Source organism: Grammomys surdaster, unplaced genomic scaffold, assembly GCF_004785775.1.
Source record: "Grammomys surdaster isolate TR1022 unplaced genomic scaffold, NIH_TR_1.0 129, whole genome shotgun sequence".
NCBI classification, from domain to species: domain Eukaryota; kingdom Metazoa; phylum Chordata; class Mammalia; order Rodentia; family Muridae; genus Grammomys; species Grammomys surdaster.
This window is the reverse complement of record NW_021604587.1, coordinates 483,089-492,122: the sequence shown is the minus strand read 5'-3', so window position 1 is coordinate 492,122 and position 9,034 is coordinate 483,089. Positions and strand designations below refer to the sequence as shown.

General features: G+C 41.2%; 1 pseudogene; it reads left to right on the top strand.

The window, feature by feature from the left end:
* The first annotated feature begins 7,985 nt into the window (after positions 1-7,985).
* On the top strand, positions 7,986-8,466 carry LOC114611300 (annotated as a pseudogene).
* The last annotated feature ends 568 nt before the right edge of the window (positions 8,467-9,034 follow it).

The following is a 9,034-nucleotide window of genomic DNA, read 5'->3' as shown; positions in this document are numbered from 1 at the left end:
CTGAACAGGACATCTGCACCATTTCCTCAGCTTCTGACCTGTGAGATCCAGACAGAGGACAACACTGAGGGGAGAAGCCCAGGACACTTTCTGTCATAGTGACTCTATTTACTGTAACTCTTCGGAGACAGCTAGAGTCGGACTCCTAATGAAAGAGGATGGGGGATGCTGCTTCCCCCTTCCTGCAACCAAATCTGTGTGGACACAGACAAATCGTGTTGTGCATGAGCTGAATGCCAGTCCCATCCTGTCACCATTGCCATTCTGGTAAGGCGTCAGAGAGCAATCCACGTTCATGAAAAAACTAGACGATGCGGTAGGATCAGCTGGAACGACGGGTTTGCCATCATCACAGAGTGAGAAATAGACAGGCTTCAGCTCTTTAAACAATGTTTATGAGCAAATACAAAAAAATAAACAACATATTTTAAAAGATTAAAATTCCATTTATTTATTTTATTAGCATAGGTACGTGGAAGTCAAAGAAGCTATGGGAACCCCATCATGTAGGGCTTGAACTCAGGTTGTGAGGTTTGGCAGCAAGGGCCCTTACCCAATGAGTCATCTTACCTGGTCTAAATTTTTTCTTTTTTTGAAAAACAATAAATAAATAAATATTGCAACTCTAGGTTCAAGGGGCTTCAAATAGCTTTATAAATTGTTCTCATTTTAACAACTTACTTTGTAATTCCTACTAAATAGCCACCAGTTTCAAACAAAGAACAAAAATATATCTGTAAGGCTAAAAAGTAGAAACAGAGACAGGTCTTTGCCAACAAACTTGTTTAGGCAAATTTGAACTGCAAAGCCTGCTTACAAATTGGTTGATCTCCCTAAGTGCATTTGATTCTGTGGTATGCCAAGGCAAATTTCTAAAATGATTGTTCTGCTTTGATTATCATCATAATTATTTTTAGATAAAATGTGTACAACACCCAACTCATCTTGCATCTGTGTTCTCTGCTAGGAACTATACTAGATTCTGAACTTCAAACATGTTATACAAATTTGAGCAACAGTCTTCTTTGAATGTCACCTTTATTATCTCATTTTATAATTATGATCAAAACCAGATCATTTCATCTAGGAAGCTTCATGAGCAGGAGGCAGCAGACCAAGACACAGAGGGGATCTGATCAGGAATGAAGGGAACACAACTACCTCTCAGCTTCTGCTCTTCCTTCAAGGTGGGTTGTTCAGTATCTGAGAGTTTAACTAAACATACTAAGATTGAATGTCCATTGTCATTGTAATCCACATGTGATTCTTAAAAAAAGTCATCACCAAGTTATGTGCTATGAAGAATGCAAGGGTTTGTGATGTCTGCTTATACATGAAGGACTGAAGACAAATGTATTAACCTGATGGCTTCCATACAAAATAACCCACAGATCAAATAGTTTAATAACAGAAACTGTCTCTCAGTTCTGAAGGCTGGAAGTTTAAGTTCAAGGTTCTAGAAGGGTTTCTCCCCCGAGGCTTCTCTTCTTGCCTTGTTAAACGTCCACCTTTTCCTTCTGTCTTCATGTGGTCTGTGACTATGTTCTAACTACCTAAAACACACTGTTAGCATCATCATCATTAATAATATTTCTATTGTATTGTTTTGTTGGGGGTATACACAGTGTGTATGTGGAGGTCAGAAGTCAGCTTTTGGGGACCATTTTCTCTCATCTTACCTACTGATCCATCTCACCACTTCTCTCATTGTATTTTACTAGGGTGCTGGCTGTCCTGGATTAAGGCTTATACATAGTGTCTCATTTTAACTTAATCCCGTCTTTAGAGACTGTCTCAAAACACAGTCACATACTGGGGCACCAGAGCTCCAGTATATGGATGTTAGGGCACACAGTTCAGCCCATGGCACCAAGGCTTTTTCACACTGAGAGGGTGTGGTGACATCTCATGTGAGACACCTTACATGGCTTCAGAAAACATGCAAAGACCATGCAGTTCCTGAAAGTCATCGTTCCTTGTCATTAGCCCTGATCCCAGTTCCTCGGGGTCCACCCATAATTGCAGACAGTTGATCTTTTTAGCTTACTCAGAAGACCTGATATCAGGAGGCTTGAGCAATCTAATCCTTTATCACTGGGCACCTACTGAGTTGTCAGTGTGACAAGGTGACAAGGCTCCAAAAAACTGATGTGTGTGACAGGGTCAATGATGATAGATGAGATATGGGTCCATCAACCTCCTCAGAATCCTGGATTTTCAAGGAGTTGCCTCACCTCAGGTGTTCTCTCTAGGGTGAAGTTTGCCTCTGCTTGTTGAGCTCATAGTTCCTCACCATGACCCCCATGCCTGTGTGTTCCGGCAGTCACGTCCATGTAGATCCTAGCCAGGTAGCAAACAGCATTGCTACAAAGACATTGAACCCTGTTCCCTAGAAACCAAAAGCAGTGACCAAGTAGCCTCCATCTGTGGTTGTATGTAATATAAGATTTCCTAAAATACAGTCTTAAATATTTTGAAGGAAAGGAGACAGAAGTCTTTTAAGAAAATGGTATGTGTGTGAAAACAAAGGTCAGGGAAATGTGTTTCAGGCCAGGAAATCCTTTCCAAGTGGGAAGCGTTCGTTAGGGAGGAGGGAGGGACACTGGAGACAGGATTGGAAGGGCCTGTAGTCCTTGGGGTGAAAAGGGACTAAAGGCAGTCAGGGCTCAGTTGACAGCAATACATACTGCATGTTTTCCTGTGAGGCTGACATCCTGCCCTGGGCCCAAGGAAACCCCTGGGAGGCTGTGTTTGGGTATAAGGAAGGCTTTTTGTCTCTTTTGTCTGTTTTCCTTTTCTTCCAAGGGGGATTGAGAAAACATTTCCCTAGTCTCCAGCTGTGGGGTTATAGATGGTTTTAGAGTGGGCAGGAATTAGGGATGTAAAATGTTTATTCTTCTCATCTCTGCACCACTTCTCAGCCCAGAACCTTTGTGCCAAGGCAATAGAGATGTTGAAGAAAATGAAACATGCCAGCCTTAATACAAGTAAACATTCAGGGTCTCCCAGATCCTGAGATGCACATCTCTGGCCCAAGACCTCACTCAGTTCTGCAAAGCCCATGATCTGTCGCTGACATTTCCTAAGCAGTGAGGTTCTACAATTTAGCAAGTGTTTGGAGAAGGGACACTGAAGTAAAGATGACTACAACAGACATTCATTTTGTAGGTTTGCTTTGAAGCGTCATGTGTTTTTCTGATAGCAGGGTTGAATAGCACTTATATCAGTAGTAAAACATTGCTACAATAACAACAACATGGTTGAGTGACATCATGTCTTCATTCCAAAGGACTGAAGTATTGCACTGGAGACTCTATTAGGGTGTGTGCTGAGTTAACCCTCCCAAGCTGCATGGCACACTCTGAAATAACCGCTCTTAAGGATCAGCTATGGCTTCACTGCCTGTTAATTTCTAGTGCAGCATCATCCCATTGGATGTGCATTGGTTACACCCCATACTGAAATGTCAAAATATTTGCAAAGACAACTTGAAGGAAGAAGGATCTATTTCGTCTCCGTATGAGGTGCTATAACCTATCATGACCCCAAGGCTGCTATGATGGTAGGCAGCTACATGATGTTGGGAGCTTGGGCAGCTATTACATGATGCTGACCAAGAAGCAGATAGTTTAAGTCCAAACAGGGTGACACTATGATCCTCAAGCCTGCCTCTATGGCCCCATATTTGTCAGCTTGGACTCGTGTCTAAAACACTTCCATAACCTACCAAACAGCACTATCAGCTGGGGACCAAGGGTTCAAATTTACAGAAAATTTCTTCTGGTTCACACTTTTTGGATTTTTCTATCCATATTCAATTTGCCCCCAATGCCTTTGGGAGTTTTTTGAGAAGTTTATTATAGTGAGACTTCATGACAATACAAGCTGTGAATCTCAAGGAAGAGACTTGGGTCTCAAGGTCCCTTTCAAGGGCATGCTTCAAATGACCTGACTTCTTACAAAGTTGGGGATCAACAGTGTTATGTTGGGGCCCAAGCCGTCAACATAGGTATTGTGGGGCACTTGTTCAAAGCATGCTTCTCATGTCCTCCCATTTTCTGTGATGAGGTGACTGAGCAAAAAAGCTGTTGGCAGATGTCAGGACAGCGTTCTTGGACTTCTCAGCCTTGAAACTGTAAGGTAATGAATCTCTGCTCTACAGTCTACCCCAGCTCAGGAAGTCTTCTATAGTAGCAGAAAATGGATAAAGACATGCTACATACTCTCATCAGCTTTACTGCCTAATATCACTATGGAGGACCATGAAGGTTCAGAGGATGCCCCCAGAACAGGACACAGTTGACTCAGTGGACAGACTGGGAGTGTGGGGTAATAAGGCAAAGACAACATGCCACGAATTGCTCTTTCTGCCTGTTCCAATCTCTTTCCAATGCTCCTTTTAGAGATCTCTCACACAAATTCTTTCCTGAATCTCTCTTCCCAGCTACCCACGAATTCCTGATGTATAGAACTTCTCAATATTTCAAGTGTGCAGATGAATGGAATCCAACTATGTCACTCCAAAATGTACTGCTCTGAAACAGGAGATTTTTGGAGAAGAAGCCATCAGATACTCTATCGAGGACAAAAATCACAGATTTTCCCGTTCCCCCCCACACACCCCCAAGAACTCTTCTGACTTCACAATCTAGAAGGCTGGCAAAGACAGTGTTAAAGAGGAGCCTCGCTCTGTGGACAGATGAACAGATACCCGAACCCTTGCCTTCACAGAGAGTATCTGGCCCAGCAGGTGCAGAGCTAGGATGCACACTTACAGCTGGTGAGACATTTCCCAGACACTGCTCTTTCCTGACATTTCTACATTTTTAGCTGTTCAAGATATGTGAGGCAATAAATCCAACTGAGGATTTTATTTTAAAGGTACAAAAGGCTAGACTGAGCCACCCAAAAGACATGCACTTAGTAATGGAGCTGGCTGGATTGGTGCCCGCTCAGTCCCAGTGACAGTATAAGGCCTTTTCATGTAAAATCAAAGACATCTTAAAACAAACCAAGGTCAAGAGTGAACAAAAAAAGAAAAATGCTGCAGAGAAAATGTGTCTGTCACACACACACACACACACACACACACACACACACACACATCCTGGCCTGGATGGGCTCTTCCTCTCCTGCTAAGCCCTCCAAACCACCTTACACATTCTTACTATAGCTTCCTTCCATCTAGGGTCTCCAATGAGCCCTGAGACTTGCACCAAAAACTTAGGCTTGGCACGCCTAAGTACTTAGCTGGCTGCTGGCTGATACTGTGTAGACAACACTGGGGAAGGGATAGGCCTGGCCTAGGTGACTTGTGAGTGTGGGTACAACTACCCTTCCCATGAAAGGAACCAGAGCCTATATTACCAGAATAAAGGAGAAAAATCACACTTTGTTTTGTAAGACACTTATGATAAAATTCAAAGTAAGCCAAAAATCAGGAAACTTCCACAACTTGATAAAACACTAATACCAAAATCATCCTGCTTCTTGGCAAACAGCCCTTTCCCACCAACACTGGCTTTAGTCTCACATAAGAAGTCACCACTTCTGTTTAGACTATAAGGCAGGGCCTAGACAGTGCAACAGGAAGGTAAAGGAAACTGAAAGCCTAAGAATGACGAAGACAGATGGAGTATGCCTTCATTTGCAAATGTGTGTAACTAAGAACTCTACATAGCCAACAATATAAATCACTGATAACCCTAAAGGTGGAGGCAAGGTGGCAGAGTATCCAATCACTATGCAGATTTAGTTATTTTCTGTATTTTTATAAACAAGTTGAAGATGCTTAAATCAGTCCCATTTATTTCTCAGTGATAAGGAATAAAGCTCATGCCTGGTAGATAAAGATGAAACCAAGAGATAATACATGTCACCGCTGGGCAGGTGACACTCTCACCCACCAGCCCTGCATAGGAGTGCTTAATCTGACCAACTTAGTCCCCTTGGCATGCCTCTAGGAGGCTTCTTGGAAATTGAATGAAACTAAAGTGAAATCAAGAATTTCACAGAAATGGAAACTGTGGCAGGGTGATTACTGTCATTGTCACTATTTCAATGACTGTCTCCAGGTACAGCTTTTATTAGTAAAAGAACAGTTTCTTCCCATTACATGCATATAAAATAAATGCCAAGAAATAAATTCAAAAGAAATCCTTTCAAAGGGACACACAATTATCAGCTCCTCCTCGTCCATCAGTTCTCAATACTTCCACTGAGAAAATGCCTTTATGTCCAGAGCACAACAGGAGAGCAACAGTGGTTCTATGGTTTGAGAGTCCACCAGAACTCACGTGTTGGAACATTAATTGCTCATCATAGCAGTCCTGGGAAGTAGAAACTGAAGGCAGATGTTTGAGACTTGAGCCAAAGACTAGCCAATATATTATTGGCCTTTCCTCTAGAGACTGGGTTAGTTACCTCAAGAGCAGGCTGTTATAAACATGAGTTTTAACCTCTTAGCTTTCCCTTGCTTTCTCCCACTATAGATAGATAGCAGCCTTATCCAAACTACCGCTCTGCACAGCTAGGAAGGGCACAAATAGAATGGGGCAATGAACCTATTCACTAAGGGAATTGAAAAACATCTAGGTAAGTATCACTGTCCCCACTGAATACTATTGGAGCATATTGGCTCAAAAGAAACCTTGCTCCAGGAGAAGTTCCTTTGTCTAAAATGATCAATGAGGCAGGGCATGGTACTATACACTTGTAATCGCAGCACTCTCAAGCCTAAGGCAGGAATCTTGAGAGCTCAAAGCCAGCCTGAGCTACAGAGAAAGACTTTGTCTCAAAAAGAAAAACAGTAAATAAACAGATGTAAGCATCACCAACAGAATATAAGAGATTGAAGAGAGAATCTCAGGCATACAAGACACAATAGAAGACACTGATACATTAAAGAAAAATATTAAATCTAAAACATCCCTGAAATAAAACATCCAGAAAATCTGGGACACTATTAAAAGACCAACATAAAAATAATAGGAATAGATGAAGGAGAAGAATCCTAGCTCAAAAACTGGCAAAAAAAATTTAACAAAATCGTAGAAGAAAAATATTCTAACCCGAAGAAGGATATACCTATAAAGGTACAAGAAGCTAACAGAACATCAAAAATATTGGACCAGAAAAAAAAGTCCCCCTACCACATAATAACCAAAACACTAAACATACAGGACAAAGCTGAAAAGGGGAAAGGCCAAGTAACATAAGAAGGCAGACCTATTAGAAGTACACCCAATTTTTCAGTGGAGACTCTAAAATCCAGAAGGGCCTGGACAGATGTCTTGCAGCCTCTAAGAGACCATACATGCTAGCCAATACTATTATACCCAGCAAAACTTTCAGTCTCCATAGACAAAGAAAACAAGGTAGTCCATGACAAAGTCAAATTTAAACAGTATCTATCCATAAATCCAGTCTTACAGAAGGTACTAGAAGGAAAACTCCATCCCAAGAACACTAGCTACACCGTAAAAACACAATAAATAATCTCACACAATCAAAACCAAAAGAAGGGAATTCACACACATACACAAAACCACCACCCTCACTCCCACCACCACAATTACAACAACAACATAACAAAAATTAACTATAATTGTTCATTAATATCTACCAATATCAATGAATTCAATCCCCCCCCCAAAACACAGAATAATAGAATAGATGTGAAAACAGGATCCACCTTTCTGCTGCATCCAAGAAATACACCTCAATGTGAAGGATATATATTACCAAGAATTTTCCAAGCAAATAGATCCAAGAAGCAAGATGGTATAGCTGTTCTCATACCTAACAAAATTGACTTCCAACCAAAATGAATCAAAATAGCTGAGGAACAATACTACATACTCATCAAAGGAAAAATTCACCAAGATGGCACCTCAATTTTCAACATCTATGCCTGAAATACAAGGGCATCCATCCATTTTGTAAACGAAATATTACTAATGCCTAAAACAACATCAAGGGACATCTTAGTGAGGCTGCAGTGGTCCACACTACTCTCTGAGTTTCGCCATGCCGCCCAAAGACGACAAGAAGAAGAAAGATGCCGGAAAGTCGGCCAAAAAAGACAAGGACCCCGTAAATAAATCTGGTGGCAAGGCCAAAAAGAAGAAGTGGTCCAAAGGCAAAGTTCGGGACAAGCTGAACAACCTCGTCCTGTTTGACAAAGCTACATACGACAAACTCTGTAAGGAAGTGCCCAACTACAAGCTCATTACTCCAGTTGTGGTCTCTGAGAGACTGAAGATTCGAGGTTCCTTGGCCAGGGCAGCCCTTCAGGAGCTACTTAGTAAAGGACTCATCAAGCTGGTTTCAAAGCACAGAGCCCAAGTAATTTACACCAGAAACACAAAGGGTGGAGATGCCCCGGCTGCTGGTGAAGATGCATGAGCAGGTTCAGTCAGCTGTACATTTGGGAAAATAAAATTTTATTGAATCAAAAAAAAAAAACATCAAACCCAACATGTTAGTAGTAAAAGCCTTCAGTATCTCACTCTCACCAATGGACAGGTCTTCCAGACAAAAACTAAACAGAGAAATAATGGAGCTAACGAGGGTTATGACTCAAATGGACCTAACAGATAGCTACAGGAGATTTCATCCAAACACAAAAAAATATACCTTCTTCTCAGCACCTCATGAAACTTTCTCCAAAATTGACCACTTACTTGGTTATAAAGCAAGGCTTAATAGATAAAAGAAAATTGAAATAACCTCGTGTATCCTATCAGATCACAACTGATTAAAGTTGGATTTTAACAACAGAAACAGCAGACAGCCTATGAACTCATGAAAACTGAACAATTCAGTACTAAATGACTACTGGATTGAGGCGGAAATAAAGAAAGAATGAAAGACTTCCTAGAATTTAATGAAAATGAAGGCACAACATACCCAAACTTATGGGACACAAAGAAAGCAGTGCTAAGAGGAAAGTTCATAATGTTATAATGTTACATGTCTTCATAAAGAAATTAGAGAAATCTCATGCTAGTAACTTAACAGCACACCTGAAAGT